At 31.4% G+C, this 13,426-nt stretch overlaps 1 long non-coding RNA gene across 1 annotated transcript; it reads right to left on the bottom strand.

The window, feature by feature from the left end:
* Positions 1-1,038: 1,038 nt before the first annotated feature.
* Positions 1,039-3,887, bottom strand: LOC120424371 (uncharacterized). Its single transcript, XR_005606372.2, has 2 exons — positions 3,647-3,887; positions 1,039-1,973 (listed from the first exon to the last, which is right to left on the bottom strand). It is a non-coding gene; the product is annotated as an uncharacterized LOC120424371 (long non-coding RNA).
* Between the last annotated feature and the right edge of the window lie 9,539 nt (positions 3,888-13,426).

The following is a 13,426-nucleotide window of genomic DNA, read 5'->3' as shown; positions in this document are numbered from 1 at the left end:
AAATATTTTTCTTCATAGATATATTTTTTTACGAGAAATTTTACGCTTGAATTGTTGCTCAGTAATGTAATCAACTCCTCAAAGCATTGTTAAAAATATCAAACTATCATTTCTCAGTGAATACAATTATCAAGTTTGAAAACTCACCTCAAATATAGCTGCTCTTCTTTCCGTATTGATATTCTCAACGCCGAACAAAGCCGAACACGTTTTTGTGTTTACACACTCGCGTTTTACATTCTCCTTTTCTCTCTCATTCCCGCTTCCAGAGATTGAGAGACTCAGCGGTGAGAGCGCATAGTCGATGAAAAAGAGAGGAGTGATAGAGAGAGAATCAAAGCGAACTGTTTGAATATTTCTAAAACAATGTTTTTTGAAAATAATAATTAATACTAAATTCAATTTTATCCCAAGTGGCAAAAAGCTTCAATTGACCTAGTAGAGCTTTTCAAAGTAAATACATTTTAAAAGTTTTGACCGCAGCAGAATGAAGTTTAAGTCAAACTTCTTCCAGTCTCGAAAATTGTCATGTTATTTTGGCTGTGAATTTCAATCAGCTTTCAACATAACCAAATTTTCAAAATATTTATTTATGATCATATAACATTGTACCATACACTTTTCTATTAAAATTTTGACATTTTAAAATGAAGATGACTCGAGTCCTTTGTGATATTTTCAGCACAGATGTATATTTTCCCCTTTTATAAGCAATCTCGAAATTGATCTAAGCTTTTTCAAGTTCAAGTTCAATAAGTTTCGAAATTGAATTTAAAATAAAAAGGACTGTTTTTAACCAAACAGGCTAAATTTAATTTTCAAAATAAAATATTGTATTTCAGGCCAAATTAACTGCTCTGAAACAATAATGTTTGGGGCTATTTAGGGGAGCTGGGGGTAAGACGGCCAGGCGGGGTAAGACGCACACCCCACTGTTTTAATAAGTAAGTTATGTACGGGGTTCCCGGGAAGCGGGCCATGTTGGCTGCTTCCCGGCCCGTGGGGAGGTTCGGATAATTGACTTCAGCACTGCACTGGTTGAAGGATGAAACTAGACTGGCTGATTTATTATTTCAGAAAGAATGCTTCGTATGACAAGTCTGCAAGTGTTGGTGCAATACGGCTAGGGGAGCCAGGCCGTAACTACCCCATCGTTAGACTCGAATCGTCTCGATTCGACTTTAAAAAACTGTTTTAGTTTTTTTTTTTTCTCTGAGTTCCACTGATGTGCTCGAGTTGCTGCGGAGTTCGTCCAAGGGCGGATGCCTGACGTATCGAGGACATCACATTCCCAATGACTGTTCCAGGCTAGACGGAGTCCTGACGTGTCGAGGGCCTCACAAATCTAGTTGTCTGGAGCCCCGGGATGGCAACAGGAAGGATTCCTGACGTATCAAGGATATCACATTCCTAGCATTTGGTTGATGCGGCTCAGGCTCATAAGAATTATGAGAATTTTCTGGTTTGATTTAAACGATTTCTTGCTAACTTGTCCTACCAAACTTAATTCTAACAGCGATATTCGGTGTACAGTTTCTTAGTAGCATCCATCAGAATTTTTGCAGGCTAAGGCTTTTGGAAGGGACAAAAGCACTTGGGTTGAGGTTGAGCTATGTCTGCTCTCTCCTCAATCACGGCATAAAACCCTTTTTTTTTTTTTTTTTGTTCTTTTCGTTAACGCCACAATGATTACGAATTTTACAATTACAACTCATTCTTCATATCCATTACTACCTCTCCAACGCTGGTTAGGTTCATTGGGGAGAAATTAGCCTGGTTGTTTTGCACGTCTGCTGCTTTCCCTAGACGTGGTTACCAAGCGGGTGTTGAGTGAATATGGTGGAAGTCTAAAAGTAAAAAGCGTTAGAAATATCAAATAAAAGAAGGAATGAAGATGCTATTGATTTTTTTTTTTTTCGATGCTGTTTGCCTGCCAGTCCTCGGTTTCGGCTCGTGATTATCATCCTGATTCTCTATGGATCAAAAAGTATTGGTTAATATTCGATGTTTATAGTGAAAGTAAAAGACAGATAACAGTAGAGATAGACAACTTACAACAAGTACACAAAATGTTACACAGAAAATGCCAATACAACGACTCCTCCATCGTCAAACAAAGGTGCATTTTCTCTTTCAGCGTTATGGTAGTCATGATGCTGTTTTTGTGTATTTGATACTTATTGTAAAAGTAAAAGGCGGATGAAAGTAAAGTAAATAGCTTACATTTAGTAAATAAAATGTTTAACAAAAATGCCAATGAAAATCTTCAAATTGGGGCTCCAATTGAGCAACACGACCATATGATAATATTGTGCGAATCGACCTCGGATAGTTTGATGAAAACAGAATTAATTTCAGGAAAAAAAAAATACATCATGCTTTGTAACAATTGCCCGTCCATTTTTTTTTCTTTTTTTTTTGGGTTAGGGAATTTTAAAAGTAATGTGAAAACACAATGGTGAAAAATTGTCAAGCTAGTTCGTAATTTCAAATTACAAATTTCCAAGTTTGTAATACTGAATTACAAACATGAAAAAAAAATATATTTATATTGAATGTAATCTAAGATTACGTAATCCTCGATTACAATTCACTTGTACCCTTTGTATTTCCATGTAATAATGGATTACAATAAAATTACACAACGTCTCAATTTTTAAAGTTTTTTAAAAAAAAATTAATTTTTAATTTTTAATTTTTAATTTTTAATTTTTAATTTTTAATTTTTAATTTTTAATTTTTAATTTTTAATTTTTAATTTTTAATTTTTAATTTTTAATTTTTAATTTTTAATTTTTAATTTTTAATTTTTAATTTTTAATTTTTAATTTTTAATTTTTAATTTTTAATTTTTAATTTTTAATTTTTAATTTTTAATTTTTAATTTTTAATTTTTAATTTTTAATTTTTAATTTTTAATTTTTAATTTTTAATTTTTAATTTTTAATTTTTAATTTTTAATTTTTAATTTTTAATTTTTAATTTTTAATTTTTAATTTTTAATTTTTAATTTTTAATTTTTAATTTTTAATTTTTAATTTTTAATTTTTAATTTTTAATTTTTAATTTTTAATTTTTAATTTTTAATTTTTAATTTTTAATTTTTAATTTTTAATTTTTAATTTTTAATTTTTAATTTTTAATTTTTAATTTTTAATTTTTAATTTTTAATTTTTAATTTTTATAGAACTCTTTTGGTTTTGGATATTTCGTTGCAATCGCGTCAGCGCGACGACCATGTCAAAGCATTTTCTGCTGACCATCGTATCGTTCAAATATCGTCTTCTTTCCTACGCGGTGACGACCGTTTCAAAGCATTTTCTGCTGACCATCGTATCATCCACATATCGTCTTCGTTCATACGCGGGGGGTTTTTTTTTCTTCACTTAAATTTACGGCAAAATCTAATTTTGCCCTATACTAAAACCTTATAGCCTGTGTCGACTACGATTTCGCAATATCGACACAGGAAATTGCTGGTTAACCAGACTTTTTGTCCTAAATTTATTGCAAAATCTAATTTTGCCCTATGCTAAACACTTATAGCCTGTGTCGACTACGATTTCGCAATATCGACACAGGAAATTGCTGGTGAACCAGACTTTTTGCTCTACATTTATTGTACTAAAACTTAATAATTACTTACCTTAAGTCTCGGTAATCCACCGAGACGACCGACTGCGCCAGTTATGTACGGGGTTCCCGGGAAGCGGGCCATGTTGGCTGCTTCCCGGCCCGTGGGGAGGTTCGGATAATTGACTTCAGCACTGCACTGGTTGAAGGATGAAACTAGACTGGCTGATTTATTATTTCAGAAAGAATGCTTCGTATGACAAGTCTGCAAGTGTTGGTGCAATACGGCTAGGGGAGCCAGGCCGTAACTAGTATACTAATGAATATTACTAAAATGTTTAGCAATACTGTTCCTCATGCTAAATAATGCATATGGAGTCACCTTTGCCAGAAATATTGTTTGAAATAGTATAAAAATAGCTCAAAATAAACAAATAAATTTTGAACATGAAACTGGATGTTATTTTCATGAAGTACAACTTAGGCATTTTTGTTAAATAACAATATGTTTTTCTGTCTCCAAATATTTTTTCATGTTAAATTGAAGTTTTCCCTAGATTATGTCCCTCGAAAAAGTTCAAAAAATGCGATGAACTGTTTACAAAAAATGTTTAAAAAATAATGTATTTGGGGGCAAGACGGCCACCTCCTCCGGGGGTAAGACGGCCACCCGTAATTTGTAGATTTTATTTGTTATAGGTTATATTTTTGACGGTTTTTGACTATTAAGATATATTTGTAGATAAAGGAAAAGCATTTTCAATAAAACTATCCATTTTTAATCAAAATGCTGTTAACTACCGTTTCGACAACATTCTTTACTGTGATATAGCAAAACTCATTGAATAGTATGAAATCCTATCAAACTTTTCATAAAAATCGCTAATTTAATATTTTTTACATAATTTTCATTTACTTATTCTAATCGAAATACACAAACTAATTTTTTTTTGTATCGAATTGTGTTTGTTTTGTAGTAAAAATGCATAGTTTTTCATAAAATGTGGTCGCAATAATATGAAATTCACTGAGCCAAATATGAAATTTTTTAAACAGCATTTTTCTTTACATTTGAAACCTGATTTTTTCAACCAAAATAGTTATGATGTTCAGAGAAGTCTGTTGAACCAACCATGTAGGTGTTTGGGTGGATTTAGCAAAGTTATTAAGTTAATTTATAGCATTGGCCGTCTTACCCCACATGGGTGGCCGTCTTACCCCGCGTATTTCATATATATACGATTTCAATTATTTTTTTAAAATTGCTGAAAAGTATTGAAAATTGGTTTTTAGACCAACTAATTTATGTCATTTCTATAATGGACTAGTAGTAGAACAATATGTACGTAATTTGAGATCAAAATAATCTGTTGTGTAAATTTTATAAGACTTCTCCCTTAGGCCACCCTAACTTACCCCCATCTCCCCTATTTGTTATTTTTTATTTAAAACATTTTTTTTAAATGCGTTTGTTTGAAGTTATTTAATTAAGAATATTTTCAAAACATAACACAATTAAGTTTTAAAAATAAATAATAATAATTAATAATTAAATGACTTTGTTTAAAAACTTAGAAATACCCAGAATTTAAATTAACGAATCAAAAATTAAACAAGAAGATACAAAAAATAACGATTAAAAAATCAATTAATTCAAAAAAAGAGAAAAAAACCAAACAACGCTGTTCGAAACAATAAGAACTTAACAAAGTTTCTCATCTGCATATTTTCAACCGAACATGATGCTCTTATTTTTAATAAACATTATAATTAGTTTCATCATAAATTGCGCTGGATTTTGATTTATTTTTAGAAAATTTTGCGCTGCTGCTACATGTTAAACAAATGTATTTTTTTTTTATTTGAAGAAAAAAAAAACTAAAATGTGATCCAGTTCTATTTTCATTGCTAATACAATCAAATAAATGCCAAAATAAAAAACTTGTTAACAAGTTTAATCAACATTAACGATTAAGCTTTCGATTCTGTGCATAAATCTGAACAAGATAAAGCATGGCAAAATTTTTATATCATTATCGATTTCATGAAATCAAACGAAATATTCAGTAAACATTATTGATACTTTCATTGTAACTTGGATTTTGCCCGCACTTATTTCTCGCACTTTTGACAACAACATTTCAAGAAAACTAGGCAACCAACTTTTGTTTATTTACATTTTCAATCGCAGTTTCCACCAAACTGGACGTTTCGCACTTTTAAACTGCGATTGACAGCTGAAAAACGATCAGCAACCGCGGCTCGCTTTGACCTTTTTTGCGAAAATTTTATTTTTTCCAAGCCAGTTTAACAAGTCGCAATAGTGCGATCGATAGCAATAATTTAGTGCGAAGTCCAGGATAGTGAGAATTGCGCAATACTGCGGTTGAAAATATAAATATACAACAACAAAGTGCAGCAAAATTCAAGTTACAGTGCAAAGATCAATATTTCTACAGGAAATCTTCATTTCAGCCGGTCTCATATTAGTTTAAAAATTAAAACATATAAAAACTGTTTTTTTTTCTGTTTTTTTAACTATCATATTAAGGGTTCCAATTGCAATCATTGAAAATTGAAGCAAACCTTGAAAATTGACAATTATCGAAATGCTGGAAAACTTGGGAGGGGCTTTTTTTAATGCGTAGAAGTGAGTAAGTTCAATTACTTTGTTTTAGTAAGCTACATGAAATGAATTGGTTTTCTAAACAAAATGCGACAAGCCATGGAAAAAATTAAAAAATATTTCAAATTTTATTTTTTGCAATTCCGTCTTAACGAAACAGCCTTCTTTACTCAACAAAAAAAAAAAAAAAACAGATTCGAAAAGTAATGCTTTTCGATACAAGTACTGAAAAGATATACTTTTCAGCACTGAAATGGGTGCTAAAAAGTTGAAATTTTTGGCACTTGTATCAGAAAGTAATGCTATTCAATATTGCTTAGATTGCATAGAACGCTACAAGCTGCAAACATTCCCACCTCTTCATAACTCTATCGTCAAATTTACCAAAATTCTCTACACTGAAACGCCATTCATCATTGTTTTGGTGCGCACATGTTTTACAATGTGTTATGACGCTGTAAATGCTATTAAATCCGTTTTGTAGAAAAATACTGTTTGGAAAATGGTTGCACCGCCGTCACTAAAACACTATGTGTCACACTCGGCTCCGATTGTTACAGTTTCCGAAGCTAAAATCCTGCTTTTAATAAACTATTCCACGTAAAAGCACCGCGAAAATTTTGTATGCGTGTGCGTGTGTGTGTGTGGTTGTAATAACTCTTCAACGTGGCGTTTGGGGCAATATTTTATGTACTCTATACGGTGGTAGAGTGCTAGATAGAAAGGGGGGTTGAACAAAAATCCGCTTTTGAACGGTTCGCGAGAAACGCGAAACGTGCCACCAGCCATTAATGGTAGAGACGTAATGTTAGAAAGTTGCGAAAAAAAAGTAGTATGCAATCCCCCCAATAGTATGCAACTAAATTCGAGGAAAAGCCACGTGGAAAATACCCGTGGTCAATACCCGTGATGCAGGCGGTGGTGGGACAGTTTGGGCAAAGCTGAGAATAAAAAACAGTATTTTTCTAGGTTTGGGATTTTTGGAGTTTGCCCAGTATGCCCTCTTGTCGAATCATCCCACGTGAATAGTTCATCTAGCTTTTCAGCCGCGTTGACGCCGTTATTTGAAAGGATTATCGGGTAAATTAAGTTAAGTTTGAAGGATACGAACAAAAAAAAACTCAATAAATTACAGGCTTTTTAAGAGCAATTCTTCCAGAAAAGCGCAAATTGGTTTTAGATGTGAACAAATCTCATATCGTGATATTTTATTTATTTTTATTTTAAGCTATTCTCTACGAAATCGGCCTGTTTCGACCATTTAATTTTTTTGTATTTTTATATTATTTTATTTTTTTCTGTAATTTTTAAAACACGATGAAACGGCATCGAGATGCAGTACTTTTTTTTAAATTGAAAAATACAAACATATGAATAATATACGCCCTTCTCAAATGTCATTTTCGAGTGCAACTGGCTGCATACACGGAGAAAAAAGAGTTCCCAAAATCGTGAACAAGCGTTCATGAAAATGAAAACCACGAACAAAGTGTTCAAATTTCATGGTACGATTTTCAAAATCGTACCATGGAATTTGAACACTTTGTTTGAGGTTCCCATTTTCATGAACGCTTGTTCACGATTTTAAGAACTCTTTTTTCTCCGTGTATACCCAAAAATGGCTTATTTAAGCCTAGGATAAAATATCTGCAAAGTTTGATTGAAATCGGAGAGGGTCGGGTACAATAGTACCAGAAAAATTTCTGAATTGAGCTAGAATTGCTCTGAAAACAATCAGAAATGCATATTTCTGCATTGATAATCATTAGGCTTAGTGATTTTTCAAGCTCAAAAGTTGCAAATTTCACGGAAATTTTCACGGATCGTGAAAAACGTTAAAATAACTGTGAATATCTCATGTTTAAATTACAGAAACTACTTGTTATGCTTCATTTTAAATTATTTTTCAATAAGCTTAAAAATATCCTAATTTCCAAAACAGTTTCCACGTGGTTTATGACTTTGATCTATATTTTTTAATATCTATTTTTTTAATAAAAAAAGCAGTCAAACTGTAAAAAACCACGAATGGAAATATTACTGAATTTATTTAGTTCCCTAAGAAAAACTGTTATTGATACTCTGAATAGAAAATTTATTTTCTGAATATTTTTCTCTAATCTGTGCAATCTTTAAAAAAAATACCACAATTTACTTGTTTAGTCACCTTTAACAAGTTTTGGTTGAAAAAGCCAAAATTTGTTAAAAAATAAAACTTTATGGGATCAATATAAGTTGATGATCCCGAGAATATTTTTTTAATGATTTTTGTTAACATCATATAAGCATTCACTGCCCCTGATCGCATAAATGTCCCATATCAAAATAATCTGTTGTGTAAATTTTATAAGACTTCTCCCTTAGGCCACCCTAACTTACCCCCATCTCCCCTATTTGTTATTTTTTATTTAAAACATTTTTTTTAAATGCGTTTGTTTGAAGTTATTTAATTAAGAATATTTTCAAAACATAACAAAATTAAGTTTTAAAAATAAATAATAATAATTAATAATTAAATGACTTTGTATAAAAAATAGAATTACCTAGAACTTAAATTAACGAATCAAAAATTAAACAAGAAGATACAAAAAAAAACGATTAAAAAATCAATTAATTCAAAAAAGAGAAAAAATCCAAACAACGCTGTTCGAAACAATAAGAACTTAACAAAGTTTCTCATCTGCATATTTCCAACCGAACATGATGCTCTTATTTTTAATAAACATTATAATTAGTTTCATCATAAATTGCGCTGGATTTCGAATTATTTTTAGAGAATTTTGCGCTGCTGCTACATGTTAAACAAATGTAATTTTTTTTAATTTGAAGTAAAAAAAAAACTAAAATGCAATCCAGTTCTATTTTCATTGCTAATACAATCAAATAAATGCCAAAATTAAAAACTTGATAACAAGTTTAATCAACATTTACGATTAAGCATTCGATTCTGTGCATTAATCTGAACAAGATAAAGCATGTACAAAATTTTATATCATTATCGATTTCATGAAATCAAACGAAATATTCAGTAAACATTATTGATACTTTCATTGTAACTTGGATTTTGCCCGCACTTATTTCTCGCACTTTTGACAACAACATTTCAAGAAAACTAGGCAACCAACTTTTGTTTATTTACATTTTCAATCGCAGTTTCCACCAAACTGGACGTTTCGCACTTTTAAACTGCGATTGACAGCTGAAAAACGATCAGCAACCGCGGCTCGCTTTGACCTTTTTTGCGAAAATTTTATTTTTTCCAAGCCAGTTTAACAAGTCGCAATAGTGCGATCGATAGCAATAATTTAGTGCGAAGTCCAGGATAGTGAGAATTGCGCAATACTGCGGTTGAAAATATAAATATACAACAACAAAGTGCAGCAAAATTCAAGTTACAGTGCAAAGATCAATATTTCTACAGAAAATCTTCATTTCAGCCGGTCTCATATTAGTTTAAAAATTAAAACATATAAAAACTGTTTTTTTCTGTTTTTTTTTTTTAACTATCTTATTAAGGGTTCCAATTGCAATAATTGAAAATTGAAGCAAACCTTGAAAATTGACAATTATCGAAATGCTGGAAAAACTTGGGAGGGGCTTTTTTTAATGCGTAGAAGTGAGTTAGTTCAATTATTTTGTTTTAGTAAGCTACATGAAATGAATTGGTTTTCTAAACAAAATGCGACAAGCCATGGAAAAAATTAAAAAATATTTCAAATTTTATTTTTTGCAATTCCGTCTTAACGAAACAGCCTTCTTTACTCAACAAAAAAAAACAGATTCGAAAAGTAATGCTTTTCGATACAAGTACTGAAAAGATATACTTTTCAGCATCGAAATGGGTGCTTAAAAAATTGAAATTTTTAGCACTTGTATCAGAAAGTAATGCTATTCAATATTGCTTAAATTGCATAGAACGCTACAAGCTGCAAACATACCCACCACTTCATAACTCTATCGTCAAATTTACCAAAATTCTCTACACTGAAACGCCATTCATCATTGTTTTGGTGCGCAAATGTTTTACAATGTGTTATGACGCTGTAAATGCTATTAAATCCGTTTTATAGAAAAATACTGTTTGGAAAATGGTTGCACTCCCTTCACTAAAACACACCCTCACACTATGTCACACTCGGTTCCGATTGTTACAGTTTCCGAAGCTAAAATCCTGCTTTTAATAAACTATTCCACGTAAAAGCACCGCGAAAATTCTTGTATGCGTTTGCGTGTGTGTGTGGTCGTAATAACTCTTCAACGTGGCGTTTAGGGCAATATTTTATGTACTCTATACGGTGGTAGAGTGCTAGATAGAAAGGGGGGTTGAACAAAAATCCGCTTTTGAACGGTTCGCGAGAAACGCGAAACGTGCCACCAGCCATTAATGGTAGAGACGTAATGTTAGAAAGTTGCGAAAAAAACGTAGTGTGCAATCCCCCCAATAGTATGCAACTAAATTCGAGGAAAAGCCACGTGGAAAATACCCGTGGTCAATGCGGCGTGATGCAGGCGGTGGGACAATTTGGGCAAAGCTGAGAATAAAAAACAGTATTTTTCTAGGTTTGGGATTTTTGGAGTTTGCCCAGTAAGCCCTCTTGTCGAATCAACCCACGTGAATAGTTCATCTAGCTTTTCAGCCGCGTTGACGCCGTTATTTGAAAGGATTATCGGGTAAATTAAATTAAGTTTGAAGGATACGAACAAAAAAAAACTCAATAAATTACAGGCTTTTTAAGAGCAATTCTTCCAGAAAAGCGCAAATTGGTTTTACATGTGAACAAATCTCATATCGTGACATTTTATTTATTTTTATTTTAAGCTATTCTCTACGAAATCGGCCTGTTTCGACCATTTAATTTTTTTGTATTTTTATATTATTTTATTTTTTTCTGTAATTTTTGAAACACGATGAAACGGCATCGAGATACAGTATTTTTTTTTAAATTGAAAAATACAAACATATGAATAATATACGCCCTTCTCAAATGTCATTTTCGAGTGCAACTGGCTCCATACACGGAGAAAAAAGAGTTCCCAAAATCGTGAACAAGCGTTCATGAAAATGAGAACCACGAACAAAGTGCTCAAATTTCATGGTACGATTTTCAAAATCGTACCATGGAATTTGAACACTTTGTTTGAGGTTCCCATCTTCATGAACGCTTGTTCACGATTTTAAGAACTCTTTTTTCTCCGTGTATACCCAAAAATGGCTTATTTAAGCCTAGGATAAAATATCTGCAAAGTATGATTGAAATCGGAGAGGGTCGGGTACAATAGTACCAGAAAAATTTCTGAATTGAGCTAGAATTGCTCTTACATTGTTTTTAATTTTTATTCACAAGAAATCAATTTACATGGACAAAAATGTGGGCGCCGTTGCAAATATTTTTCAAAGTGAATTTCGCCCTCTCCTTCAAAATTATTCCATAAAATCAGGGAACAAAACAAAAAGGTTTTCAAAAAACTTTAAAAATTAAATGGAAATCTAAGTTTAAATAGCTGAAAACAATCTGAAATGCATATATCTGCATTGATAATCATTAGGCTTAGTGATTTTTCAAGCTCAAAAGTTGCAAATTTCACGGAAATTTTCACGAATCGTGAAAAACGGTAAAATAACTGTGAATATCTCATGTTTAAATTACAGAAACTACTTGTTATGCTTCATTTTAAATTATTTTTCAATAAACTTAAAAAATATCCTAATTTCCAAAACAGTTTCCACGTGGTTTATGACTTTGATCTTTATTTTTTAATATCTATTTTTTTATAAAAAAGCTGTCAAACTGTTAAAACCACGAATGAAAATATTACTTAATTTATTTAGTTTCCTAAGAAAAACTGTTATTGATACTCTGAAAAGAAAATTTATTTTCTGAATATTTTTCTCTAATCCAATGAAATCCAATTATAAATTCTATATTCCGATTGCTTGCTCCTCCAGTCAATGATATATTGACTCAGGGAAGAGAATGTTTCTACTGAATGTTACTTTTACATACATGATTGCATTTAATTGATTTCTAAAAATAAATCAATCCATTAAAAAATTCTGTGCAACCTTTAAAAAAAATACCACAATTTACTTGTTTAGTCACCTTTAACAAGTTTTGGACGAAAAAGCCAAAATTTGTTAAAAAATAAAACTTTATGGTTAGAGAATAATTTATCGTGTTTTATCATATTTTATCGAGATAAGTTGATGATCCCGAGAATATTCTTTTTTACTGATTTTTGTTAACATCATATAAGCATTCAGCACCATTTAATTCTCAGTAAATGTGGTAACATATTTTTTGTTAATGTTTGTTTTGTCAACAACTTTACAAATGTTTCATATCACGCTTCTCAATTAAAAACTAGTAACATTTTTTTAATAAGCCTTTACGGATAAAATAATTATTACGTTGTTATTTCAAAGAATTTATTTGATTTCACGGAAATCTTTAAGAGCGAGTCCACGAGCAAAGCATACCCATCTCGCATCGACATCAGCTATCTGCCTGAAATTTTCAGGGGTTGTTTGTACATATAAAACTAGCATTTGGCCAAAATATGAGCACTCTAGGTCAACGGGAAGTGGGGCAAAGCGGGACACAAAGTTTGAAGGTTCAAAAACGTCAAAAATCTTAAAAACGCTATAACTTAGGCAAAATCCTATTTAATTCCAAAACTCAAAATGCATCTAAAAGGGCTTGAAAAATGCAACAAAATTCAGGGTAGAGCATTCCAACTGGTCAAATCTAAAGGGAGTTATTGGAATTTTAGTAAAAAAATAGCATAATTTTCAAACTCAAATAAAAAAGTGTTCCATCCAGATATCAACTCGGTTCGACCTGCAGCTTGTAGGGGACATCTGGGACTACCATCTGAGACTGAGAACGCTTTGGGTAAGGCAGTTTAACATATAAAATAGACACTTTTACTTTCAGTGAATTTTTTGGTTGTAAATTTTAGCTCGGTGGACCATTTTCTGGTGATAATTTTATCATTTTCGTGTTTCACAATAGAAACATGCATAAAAATGTTTATTTTCATCCATTTTAACCCTTTAAAAAATGAAAGGTAAAAAAAATCTTCGATTCACATTTATTGAAAATTAAGTTCGTTTCCAAGGATACTAGATGACACCAGAAAAAAGCAGCTTCTTAATTTTTTCAACATTTAATTTTTTAAAGGGATAAAATGGATGAAAATAAAAAAAATTATGCATGTTTCTATGCT

Source organism: Culex pipiens, chromosome 2 (genome assembly GCF_016801865.2).
Source record: "Culex pipiens pallens isolate TS chromosome 2, TS_CPP_V2, whole genome shotgun sequence".
NCBI classification, from domain to species: Eukaryota; Metazoa; Arthropoda; class Insecta; order Diptera; family Culicidae; genus Culex; species Culex pipiens.
The sequence above is the reverse complement of the archived record's forward strand: the minus strand, read 5'-3'. Positions and strand labels throughout refer to the sequence as shown.